Source organism: Monodelphis domestica, chromosome 4, assembly GCF_027887165.1.
Source record: "Monodelphis domestica isolate mMonDom1 chromosome 4, mMonDom1.pri, whole genome shotgun sequence".
NCBI lineage: Eukaryota > Metazoa > Chordata > Mammalia > Didelphimorphia > Didelphidae > Monodelphis > Monodelphis domestica.
Genome location: NC_077230.1, coordinates 44,935,498 through 44,948,679, shown reverse-complemented (window position 1 = coordinate 44,948,679; position 13,182 = coordinate 44,935,498).

Sequence of the window (13,182 nt, the reverse complement as noted above, 5' to 3'; positions counted from 1 at the left end):
TTATTTTATTTCTTTGGTTCTCATTTTCCTCATTTATGGTCTTTTTAATATATGAATATATATTTCCTTCAGTTTCCTTCAGTTATGAAATTTTGAATAAAAATAAAAATATGAGAATCTTTTTATTATGACCTTTTTTTCTGTAATGCCCATGATCTGAAGAAATGTTTTCATTCTACTATTGGCTGATATAGTAGCTAGTCTATGAACTTATTTAATGAACTCATTTAATTTCACTACCATAACCTCTCTTTATATAAAAATTGTTATGGAAATATTAACATTTACCAACTGAGATTCATTTGAAAACTTTTATTTTAAAAGGTCCAACTGAACCAAACTTAAGGCAATACCCTTCAGTGGGGTGCCAATATTAGTCATCCAGAGACTTCAAAAATGTTCTTTGAGCAAGCAAAAAAATCTAAAATATCAAAGGGTTGAACTGAGATAAAAAAGGTCACTTCCCTCAGTCAAGTGAGCCAATCAGAGAACATGTTGTTTGGATATTTTCCCGACTAAGTATTTCATTAAGTTGTAATGGCAGACTTAAAAACTTGAGGCTTTGGTGACTTGTAGCACAATTATGTTGGTAAATGTTTAATAACTTACTCTGGGAAAAATATGTATGCACAGCACACTTTGAAATTTCTCTGCATTATTAATGTTTTCTGAATCACTTTCTTATGTCTAGACAATCAACATAACAATAAAGTCCTAATTTGCAGCATTCTCTGATTTCTGAAGTGAAATTGCTCCCACTGAAAATTTAACAATCTGCTTCCCTTGGTTAAAACTGGCTTCAGTACACACCAGCTTTTAGTGTTTAGGGACTCACTGGATTGAATAACATGTAATCTCGAAAAAAATAATAATTCACCATTGAAGAGAACCTCTCTGCTTTGTGCTTTCCTCTGAGTTCCTCTATTGATGTTTGTCCTCAGCATTTTGTTGAACAAATGAATCCCTAAATCAATCCACAAACATTTTATAAGCCCCACCTGTGTGACAGAATCATGCTAGGTACGGAGGGAGAAGCCTACAGGAAGGAGACTGTCGATTCTCAGTGAACTTCTCTTCTACTAAACAAGCACATGTATGCACAGTGAATATATCACACAAAATTCCTGGTGACCCCAAGGACTTAGTGTACTTTTAAGCCATTCTAAAATTCTCCGAGTAGTAGAGAATAAGCATTTATGTGCCAAGCACCATGGTAATCAGTGACTTTGACCGAGATCTTCCAGCTTCCAGACCTAGTGAGTGCTCTATCTGCTGCACCACCAGCTAACTGTCTCTAAGACTTTGTGGATATCCTTTATAGCATTATAGAGACACTAAGTACATATTTTATAAAATACATGTTTATTACATAGTTCTCTGTGACTACGTAACCAAGCTATATGCTTAGAGTTGATATTTTGTGCTTTTTATGTTCATGTTGCTATAGTTTACCTTTTCTTAAATAACAATAGTGCTGTGTTCCTGATGACACTGAGAACTTTGCAGCAGTTTAGATTTATCCTTTTCATGTGCTAATCCTCTAACAAGTCTTCAGTGAAAAGTGCTGCCGTTTATTTAATGTGGCTGGTAATATTTGGAAGGCATAATGATATTGGAATTGCCTTTTAATTTGGTTCAGCAGGGAGAAATAGAATTGTATTTTTGGATCTAATTCTGAAAGGTGTCTATGGCTGAATTTTTAGTCAGCTAATGTTAATGATTTTAAAGAAGATGCATCTTTTGGAGCAGACTCTTTAAGTGCTTACTGTATATTCTCAAGTACAGAAACTTCTATTATTAATGTTAGCTCAAACTCTTCAATGGGCAGGAATTCAGATGAATCATCATTAGGCTTTTTCTTTTACTGTAACTGGATGAAAATGTGCTGGGTTTTACTGCTCGGCTGAGAATACTCTGATGAAAAGTAAAACACTATCGCCTGTAATTAGTTTTTTTTATTTTTCTTTATTCTCCCTTAAAGTAAGTGATGTTCTTAAAATTTCTTTGCTAGTTTGAAACTAGAAAAATAATGCAATATAACTGGTAAAACTTAGAAAGCTGGAGCTTGTAATCATGAAAACAAATAAGCTATAATCACAATGGGCTTGATATATCCAGAGTAAACTTTTATTATGTAATAAGAATAAAGAAGACAATCTAGTCTTCCTATTTTCTTTCATGCAATCTCTTGGGGTTTTAACCTATGGTGGCAGCAACTGTGCTGTTAATTGATTGCCTGGTGAAAATATCTTATATCATGAATAGCAGTCATTTTTCCATAATGGGACTTACTTGTGAACTGATCACCTTACAATCAATCTCACCTTAAATTATTATTTTTGCTTTTGCAAGAGACTAAGTCCAAAATCACCACCACATATAACCTTTCCTACTGATTTATTTCAGAGCTTAATTTCTTGGAAAAGCAGAGCATTATTTGGCCAAGGGCTCAGAATGTGGACTTCAATCTGGCTGGCTTCCCAATAAGAAACTAAGAAAATCTATAGATTTTTAAAATCATCTTTGTTATGTCTTTTAGTAACAAGATAAATTTATTGATAAGTACATATTGCAGTCCTGCTTATTAGTGGCCTGACCTGAACTAGCTGTGATGAGAATATGATATATAGAATATATACATATAAAAAAATATATATATATATCCTACAACCCTTTTTATGTGTATATGTATATGATATTATCCTTATGCTTGTTATTCATTTGTCTTGATAAGTAAAGCTTGTATTTCTAATGGTTTGATGTGTTAATACACTTGTGTTAATTTTGGTAATGTGAATTTTAAAATTACTCCACCCAACTTAGACATACTTTAGGGGAAGCTAAAGTTATAAACTCCCGATTGAACAATGAAGGTACTTATAGTGAAGCTAGAACTTTAAGCTAAGTCTATTTTTAGATCTAATACAAAAAGGTGTTAAGTACCTATAAAGGTTAAATTAATCACAAAAAGGTCAAGTAAATCACAAAAGGTAAGCTTAACAAGGAAGTGTGATGTACTCAAAAGATATAATCTAACCAGAGAAGGTGAGAAGTAGAGTGGATAGTCCTGGACAAAATCTAATCAAAGAAGGTGAGAACTAAAGAATGGGCAGTCCTGGAGAAAAGTGTCTACTGTGATTGGTAGATGTGAAAATTTAGGGGAGGTGACATAAGAGAAAATTTCTTTAAAAGGAGGCTAGAAAAGTCAGTTTGGAAATTGCATTCAGTTCAGAGATCAGGACTGAAACTCAACCTGGAGGATCTCCCTCAGACAGCTTCCTAGAGACTGTCTGTCTCGTGGTGAGTGATAAGACTGACTCCCTTTCCCTTGGGCTCAAGGAGGCCACTTTGGCCAAAGCCTTTAACTACTGCCTGGCTCAGCCTGAGCTGGAGCAGTTTAAATTAACTCTTTTCTCTCCCTCTCTCTTTTTCCTAATTCCTTCACTCTATATTAATTAAATCACCATAATTTCCAGATGACTTGGGTATTTTATTATTTGGGAATTTTCCCTAGTGACCAAATTAAATAGATTTTAAGTCACAATGCAAAAATTATCCTTTACAGTAACTAGTATGTACATATGAATATATATGTATATACATATGTATGAATAGATGCAAATATACACATATGATTTCTTTTAAAATTATATTATTCCTAAAACATTTAAAGATAACTTTGATGTCAAACTTTTAATTGTTAAAATTAGTTGTGATGCCAATTAAAAATTTAAATTTATACTGGTTTTAATTTTAATACTAGCTTCTGGTAGTTATATAGAAAGGGGAATATTGAAGTAGTGTAATCAAGGCGGGAAGGAGAGAATTTTAGCCGATTATACATTAGGATGAAGTACTCTGTTGGTAGGGGATAGGGTCATAATACCACAAGTCTTCTCATTTAATATTTCACTGGGAACTCTCTTGGCTTGAAATATAAGCATTACCCTTTTCACTTGAATGTTAATACCTTCCTTATATGTGTGCCTGTTTGGTTTGGTTTGTGAAGAGGTGCAACTTGTAGGCAATAGCCAAAGAAAATAGACCAAATGTTGGTCATTGTCAGAATATGCTTAGCCTTTACATGACTATTCTTCATTGGACAGTAAAACCATCCATCTACAATTTAAGAACCTAGGTTGTTGTCTGGAGGTTAGGGTTAATGGACTTTAAGTATGTAAGAACATAGGTATATTTGTTTTTGTACTATTAATATTTTCTGTACCATCAAAAGAATAGCATAATTCTTTTATTTGCATGGAAGAAACAAAGTAAATTTACCTTGACATAATGTAAACAACCCACACGATTCAACTTTGAAAACGTAAGCAACATTTTCTACAGAACCTTCACCATATTTAGTATTTCTCTTTGGAATATAGACAAAGTCTGAATTTGCTACTTCATTGGTATAGAGAACTCCCAGGTGAAGAAATTCCTTCTACTAATTCAAGTCATTACATTCTCTACAATTTATAATCTTAGAGAGTAATCTAAATCACTGAGAGTTTGAATGACTAGTCCATGGTCACAAAACAGGCATGTGTTAGATCAAGACTTGAGCATAGTTCTTCCTGAGTGAGAATGGAGAGAGTAATTGAGAGAGAAAATGAACATTCATTTACTATTTTACAGAGCTCTCTTCTAAGTACTGGTGATTAAAAAAAATCAAGATAGTCTTTGCTCTCAGTGAACTTACATTCTAAAAGTAAAAATAGGCAATGACTTTTCTTAATCTGATTAACTTCTTCTTGTAGAAAAGATAGGTTTGTGGATAATGGCATTGAGTCCTTGCTTATAATCATTTTTTAAAAATCCTTACCTTCCATCTTAGAACCAATACTGTGTTGGTTCTAAGACAGAGGAGTAGTAAGGGCTAGGCAATGGGGGTCAAGTGACTTGCCCAGGGTCAGAAAGCTAGGAAGTATCTGAGATCATATTTGAACCCAGGACCTCCCATCTCTGGGCCTGGTTCTCAATCCATTCAGCCACCCAGCTGTCCCTACTTATGATAATTTTCAAGAAAAGACCAAACATATTACTATATTTAATTTATTATTGATACTGTTGAAATAAATATTTCATGGAATGGTGATGTAATCAGTATGTACCTTTACTGGTATGGACTGCAAACCCTCACCACCTCTCATTGTTTGTTAATGTTTATAATCTTCCACCACTTCTTCGAAAAGAATCCATCCAATGTATTAGAGGTCTTCTTTTGGCTAGGTTTAATCATTTGGGCTATGCATCTATTGTCCTTTAGTTTTACTATGTGATCATCCCAATTCTTGTTTTCATCAAGTGTTCCTAGTCATGTATTTTACCTCTAATGCATTTTCCCAGGGCTCTTTGGGGTTTCTGAAATCTTAAGATTTCTGAATGTATATAGTATCAATAGAAAACTTTCATTTTAATTGAGATGAACTTTTGAGCTTGCAAAAAGCTTAGTACTATTGAATGCACTGCAAAATTTCAGAGTCAGCTCTCCTCTTCCTGTTCAGTGATGGGCCCAGCTAAATATGATCTGCATGCTGTACAGAAATGACATATGCAACCTTGCATACATATATCTAGTTTCATCTTAAAATTCAGGGGATGATTGAATGATTCATTCTCATAGATTCATTTTTTGTTCCCATTTATTTTTATTTTTAAAATATATACCATGATTTAATATGTGGCAATATAATATATTTAAGATTTGTTATAAATATGTATTAAATTACAATAAATGTTCTTATCCAAAAGAAAAAAATTCTCACATTAGTTATAATAAAAAATCTATGTCCCATTCTTTTGTATCCTTTCCCTCCTATCTCTTTTTGCTCCCCCAAAAGGTAAGTAATATGATGTGCATTGTACATGTATCATCATATAACATATATTTCATGTTGTGAAACAAGGCACTTTTGCTTACATTAGAGAAAAATTTATGAAGAAAATATTCACTTTATTTCCTTCATGAATTTTTCTCTAGTGTAGGCAATGTCTTATTTCACCCCATTCTCATATATTCTTGCATAAGTTTAGTTGATCTTTGTTAAGAAACCTTGTTTGAGGAGTTTTTAGCATTGCATTTTGTCATGGGAGAAAATGCTTTTAAAATTTAATAAGCAATAGAACAAAATCTTATATTTTTATGTTTTTATGAGTATGAAGATGTGGTTTGCTGAAGAAAACTGCCTCTAAAAGTGTTCCATACTTATGTTTTCATTAAGTGCACACTCAGTGTATGCATAGAACATTATCATAAGAATTTAATTCAACTAAATTCAACAAGGATTTATTGAATGTCTTCTACATGTTTGGAACCACATGGGGATAGAAAGGCAAAAATAAAACAATCCCTGACTTTAAGGTGCTTATATACTCTATGGGGAGGTTAGAGAGCCACAGGTACACAGACATGCTGGAGTCTTATGGGTTGTCATTTCTGTAGAGGGCCCAATTGTGCTATTTTTCTATGATTTTTAAAAAAGTGTATCTTGAAATTTGATTTTCTAGCACCATTAAAATCACGCAAGCATGAATTTCTTCTATGCTTAATGCTATGGGGAAAATATGGAGAGGGGTGGTCCAGAGAGTAGGGAAAGGTGATGGGTCAAAATTGAAAATTAAACTGCTATAAAAACAAAAGCTTTCAATAAAAATGAAGTAATAAACACTTAAAAATAAATAAATGAAGTAAAAGGGTAACAGAGAGACAGAGTCTTTGACTTTCTTTTTTCTGTTCCAGGAATTAATTTAGATAATTTTAGGACATGATCTTCCTTTCAATCAGAAGATCCGGCAGGCATAGGCACCTCATGAACCTTTGGATACTTTTCCCTCTTGCTGGCATCTTAGACCATATTACATCTAGAAGGTCCAGTAGAAGCAGGCATTTCAGAAAATCCTCAGCTTATGATCTTCTTCCAAATACTCTTCTCTCTTTCCCCCTACAAGCAGTACATGACTCTGTCCTTATCTCTATAGAGTTCCCACTCCATAGCAAGCAGCAAACCTACCTTTTCCAACAGGTAAGCCAGGATTCTCTAACAATTCTGCTTCCAACACCTCTCCCTAATCCCTAATCATGGTTACATTGCTTGGATGAGTTGGGATTCACCAAATTTAATTCTAAAATTCTAAGATGGAGGACCACCAGGTCTTACCATCTATGCTGCTACTATACCCTCCTAACTCTCAGGCATTGTTATCTCACCTGTTAATGCCTCTTAAAGATCTTCTGCCTTCCATCCTCCATCCAGTTAAAGTTCTATACATGTTATATCCCCAGTTAGAAGGTGAATTCCTTAAAAGCAGGAACTCTCTTTTTTTTTTTTGCCCCATTTGCTTAGAAGAGTGCTTGGAACAAAATATTTGTTTATGACAGGCTTTTTTTTTCATTTATTCATTCCACTTCTCCAATCAAGTTTCCTTAGATAATTTAACTTAATTGCCCTCTAATCCTTTGAAAACTTTTCTTCCATTAATTTTATACTAGTTTATTTCCCCCAGTGGTGTTTCTGTAGACTTTATTTCTCTCTATTGACATCATCTGTCTCATCACAAAATTTGCTTTCTGATTAATTCCAGAACATACATTTTTGGGAATGTAGAATATGAAAGAAAAGTAAGAGATCTGCCATATCTACTCCTGTTTATGGACAAGGTAACCTGAATATCCGTTCCTTTGATTAAAGTAAGGTTTGTAAAAATCATTGTGAAATATCTTTGAGACTATATGAAGAAATGATTTAGTATCTTGAGATCCAGATTCTATTTCTGGCTTTGCTGCTTGACTCCAGTATGACATTAGGTAGGTTACTTGTCTCTCTAAAGACCAATTTCCTTACCTATGATTCAAGAGGATTAAAGGAAATAATTTTTCCCCAGAATCATTCTGTCTCTGAAATTCTATACTTCCCTTACAATTGCAGTAGATATGAAAATGTTTTCATGATTTGTAGAACTATTCATTCACTTTTTTTAGTATTAAAATTTTTTTCATGAAGAGAGCAACCTAGATTAAGTTGGCTTTTGATATCATTAAGGAATCAGCAGATTTAAAAAAAAAAAGCTATGGTAGTTTGCAAAGAAAGGACTGATGATCACTTTAAGGGTCTTTAATCTGTCACCACAGGTGTGTGGGAGTGAGTCCCAAAAGAGGTCACATGAAATAAAGATATGATAAAATACAATTGAATCATTCCCTCACCAGGAGAGGTTTGAGAGAATTTAAAACACTTTTCAGGGAAAGTCTTCATAAATAAATTCCCCTGACTCTCCTATTTTTGTTTCAATTGACTTATTTGAGGTAGTGACTGTGACACTAGGATTTTTTATCCTAGCAGAAACTGCTGATATGTCAGTATTTTCCCCCTTCCCCTGACATGCAGTGTACTTGTGTAGGGAGCCATTTACCTTTTAATGGAAACTGCAATTTGGAGTAACAAAATTGACAGGATGCCAACAAATCTCCTCAGGCAGAGGAGATGATAACTTCAGTGAGAAAGTGAAAGTAAAATTAATCATAGATTTTAAAAAAGAGAGAGAGAAAAAAATAATAGCGACAAAAGGAAACTGAAGTCATGTATCTGCTGCAATGCAGATATATATATATATATATATATATATACATATACTGATGAAATGTTATCAATCACAAGAGGATTTGCTGAAAAATCTAGAAGATGTTCAATGATACCATTGATATTGATATTCTTTTCTTTAAATACATGTACAATTTGTGTTCATTCAGCAGCAACTATTTATTAAGGGCCTGCAATGAGCTAAGGACTATTTTCAAGGCTGGGATGCAGAGATATAAATGTAACAATATTCCCTGCCTTCATGAAGCTCAAATTCTTTAGGTAGAAAACTTATGTGCACACAGATAAGTATACAAAATACATACTAAGTCAGAGTAATTTGAGGGGGAGGCCACTGATTTATGGGGAGATAAGACATTGTCCCAGAAAATGCATTTAACCTGACGTTTGAAAGTGGTCCATTGGGTTTTTAAGAAGTAAAGAAAAAGAAAGAGGTCGTTTTCGGCTCAGGGAACATCTATTCGAAGACATGGAAACAGATGAACAAGTCATTCAGTAATGTCCTGCTCTTCATGACCTTTTGGACCATATTACCGATGGAGGCTTTTTTTGGCAAAGATACTGGAGTAGTTTGCTATAGCCTTCTCCAGTGTCATGAACAAGGAAGGTCTCTAGTGGATGTACGCATGTAGTGCAGTAATGTGCATGCAATAGGCTTGGAAATAACAGCTGGAACCAGATTGTGAAGGATTTAAAATGCCAAATAGAATTTTTATGTTACTCTAGGAACAATAGAGAACTCCTATAGTTTCTTGAGCAGGGAAGTTATGTTGTTTGAGAACTTTTTTATGATTATCAATTTAGTAACTACATGAAGATAGATTGGAATGGGGAGACATGAAGTAGAGAGAGACTAATTTTGAGGTTATTGTTGTGATCCAGGTAAGAAATAATCATTCAAAAATAGTATATCAAATACCTTCTATCAAGTGTGACAATATTAGGGGGAAAAAAAACCCAAACCACTCAACACAGTGCCTAACACACAGTAGGCACTAAATAAATGCTTATTTATTTATTTATCCTTCTACAACCTCATTCCCTTTATGCCCTCATAGTATATGCCAGGAACTGTGCTAGGTACTAGGGATACAAAAATGTAAAAAAATATATATTTTTTTCTTCCTGCTAGAAATAACTCCTGCTCCTAAGAAATACTTTATTGAGGGCAAGGAGCATATTCAATGACAAATATGACAAATAAATGCCTGGCAATTTGGGGACTTAGGTAATGGGGCTATCTATGGTGGTCATGTAAGAAGAGAAGAGGAAACAGAAGGTTTCCAAGACTTGGCAACCCATTTTCTATCAGAGGTGAAGGGTAGTTAAAAAGTCAAGAAAAATGAAAGCTGCAAAGCTGGTTCACTGAAAGAATGGTGGTACCTGATTGGTATTATATTTGAGGGGAAAATGTTGGCTAGCTTACCTTTTAAGTTAACATCATAGTTCAACAGATGCCAGGTCATTTTAATAAGAATGATGGTCTTATAAAATAATAGGAGAGGGAGATGGCTTAGCTCACTAGAGCATTTGAAACGAATTCTAACCTGAAGGTTTACTGCTTTTCCATGCAAGAAGAATTCAAATCCAGCATAAATATTGAAGAAAGCATTTGAGTGAACTATTATTCCATATTGTTATGAGCTATGAAGACTGTATTCCTGAACTGTGTGCCTTTGAAATGCAACTTTGTTGTTATTATGTAAATAGGGACTTCAAGGGCTCAGCTGTTTTCCCTAGGTAGAGACAAAGCTTGAATTCGAGGTCCAATAAGCTTTCTCACTTTTCTCCAGCTGTCTTTGGCAGCAGGACTACCTGCAGAAGCCAATGAAATATGTAGACTCTATAGTTCCATCTTTGTCCAGAAAGATTACTTTTTGAAAACTGGGCTCATGGGTGTGTTCATTAAAATAATGCGTTTGAACATTCTGTGTGTAATGGCCTTGGATTCAGTGCTAGAGTTTTTCATAGTTGACCTGTATATGTTATATTTTTAAAAAAATACCCCAGGTAAAACATTAATGCTTCCTTTAAATGCATATAAAACAAACATTACCATTATACTAAAATTAAAAATAAGAAAGTGTCTTATTATTTCATCATGTAGCTCAAGAGGAATGGATTCTGGATTTGCAGTCAAAGGATTAGGATTTGAAATTTGATTTTGTCATCTGATGTTTGTATGGTGTAGTGCTGGACATGTAACTTAAATCTTTGGACATCAGTTTAGTCATCTATAAAGTTAGAGGGTTGGACTAAATGACCTTTTCAGCTCTATTGAACTAACAGCTAGTCATAGATCATTGAATCATGGACAGTGTTGAAAGTCCTACTATCGTTTTATAAATTAAAAAAAAAAAAAACAAAACAGCCATAGAAAGGCTAAAAGGTCTTCCTGACAGTCAATGTCTCCATTTTCAAAACATTTACCACCATAGACCTTGGGTTAATGGAGTGAGAATGGTTAATGAGTTTTGTTTTTTTGAGTTTTAAAGGACTAGATCAAGTTCCATTCTTACCATGGCATCTCTTTTAATCACTCTGGCTTTTGCTGATCTGAGAAGCAGTTAGAGTCTGAACACACTCAGTTCAGCACCTTTGCACTGTTTTTTCTTTTGTTATTTTTTCCCATATGTTAATTTTATTTCACCAACTGATGTAACAGGACTAACAGTGATATTTTTACCTGAATGCCTGATATTAACCGGATGTTGACAAGAGTTCCTTCTTGGTCATCAACAGTAAAGGGAGAAAAGATAATAACAGAGGAAGTAACTGGAAAAGTAATAACTGGTGAGCCTCATTATGCCACCATCTAATTTTGAATTAAGTTCAAATTCCTGATCTTATTCATTTATATTTTCTACATTTGTGAATTTTGTTTTTCTTTTGAGCCATGTTAAGTTTTTTTCTTTTTGTTCCATGATTACTGGAAGATAATGGAAGGCCCACATTGCCTTTTATAAGACATCATTGACTCATCTGCATTCATATTATAGTATTTGCCAATTATACTTTTTTTTCTTTTTGTGATTTTGTTAATTTTTTTGATAGGATGCCCTCTATTGGTTTATTCATTTGTTCTTTGGGCTTTTATTAATTTTTTTCCCTTTGATATCACTGCTTCTTCCTCTCCCTCCCTTAATTGTCATCACTCACTTTTAAAGGTGCCTTAGAAATTTCAAGGATGGGTCTTAGCCTTCCTCTCCTTAGGAGATAATGAATTCTGACCTGAGGGAACTCTGAGGTGTTGGACTGGTCTCAAGTCAGATTCCAGTGCCATTTCCCTCCAACTACTCTCTAGATTCCTGCCTTTACTGCACTCCTTTCCTTTAAATGTATAAACAACGTTCAACTGCAACTTCCTTGAGAATGGGGACATTCTAGCAACATCATTGCAGCTCTAAAATTCCCTAAATTAGAGCCAGCTGCAAATCCAGAGGCAGAAGACTTTCAGCTCCCACCATTTCTCTCTCCACAGCTCTCCTCCATTATTTTATGTCTTGGCAGAGCCTGTATCTTCTGCTTCATGTGCAGTAGGAGGAGAGGGACGTTTTGGAACACTCTCTGCGGCTTTGGAGGTACAGCAAGCTATAGAGTCCTCTTGAGGCTGCTTTCCCCAGTATAAGAGGAAGTGCAGAGCGAGTGTTCTAGACTAAAATTCTTGCAATTGATTTATGATTCCTACCTTACTGCAACATGTAATCTTACTATATCTACCTAAGTCTTAGTTTTTGTCATCTTATCTTGAAGATTTAGCCCTAATTAATCTACATCTGGTACACAATTCTTTTGTCTGGAAATTGGAGGTTTGAAGAATTTCAGAGAGCAACTAATCAGTCTTCTTGCCAGTTATCTAATTCCCTCATTCCTAACTTAATGTAAAATTTTTCTTCTGACCTCATCATTCAATTGAAACTTTTTGCTTTCTACAACGTTATCAATAGATATATCTGATGGTTTTTCCTCAAGTCTCATCCTTTTGGGCTTGTCTACTGTGCAACACTAACCACCATCTCCTCTAAACTCTCTCCTGAGTTTTTATGACATTGCTGCCTCTTGGTTCTACTTTTGTGACCTCTCCTGAGACTCCTTTGCTGGCTTATTTATATCAAGAGAGTTGGTCCATGGCCCCCTTTTTTCTATACAAATCTCATTTGGTGATATCAGTCATCATAGATTTAATTTCCATCTTTGTGTAGATAATTCCCAGTTCTAGATTTCTTTCCTACTTCTATATCCTAAGCTCTAACCCCTCATTATCAGCTGTGCATTGGGCATGCCAAACTGGATGACCCTGAGATATCTCAAACTCAATATGTTTAACAACAAGCTCATTATCTTTTCCCTAATCCGTATTCTCTCCCAACTCTCCTATTTTGAGAGAACCACTATCCTTCTAGTTTCTAAGATTCATAACCTTGACTATTCTTTAACTTTCTTTTTATATATTCTTTACATACTTACATATATATAATTTATATCTTATATTCTTTATATAGCTATTCAGTTGCAGTTGCCAAATTTTGCATTTTCTTCTTTCACAGCATCTCTCATTTAACTTCTTTCTCCTCATGTAACCACT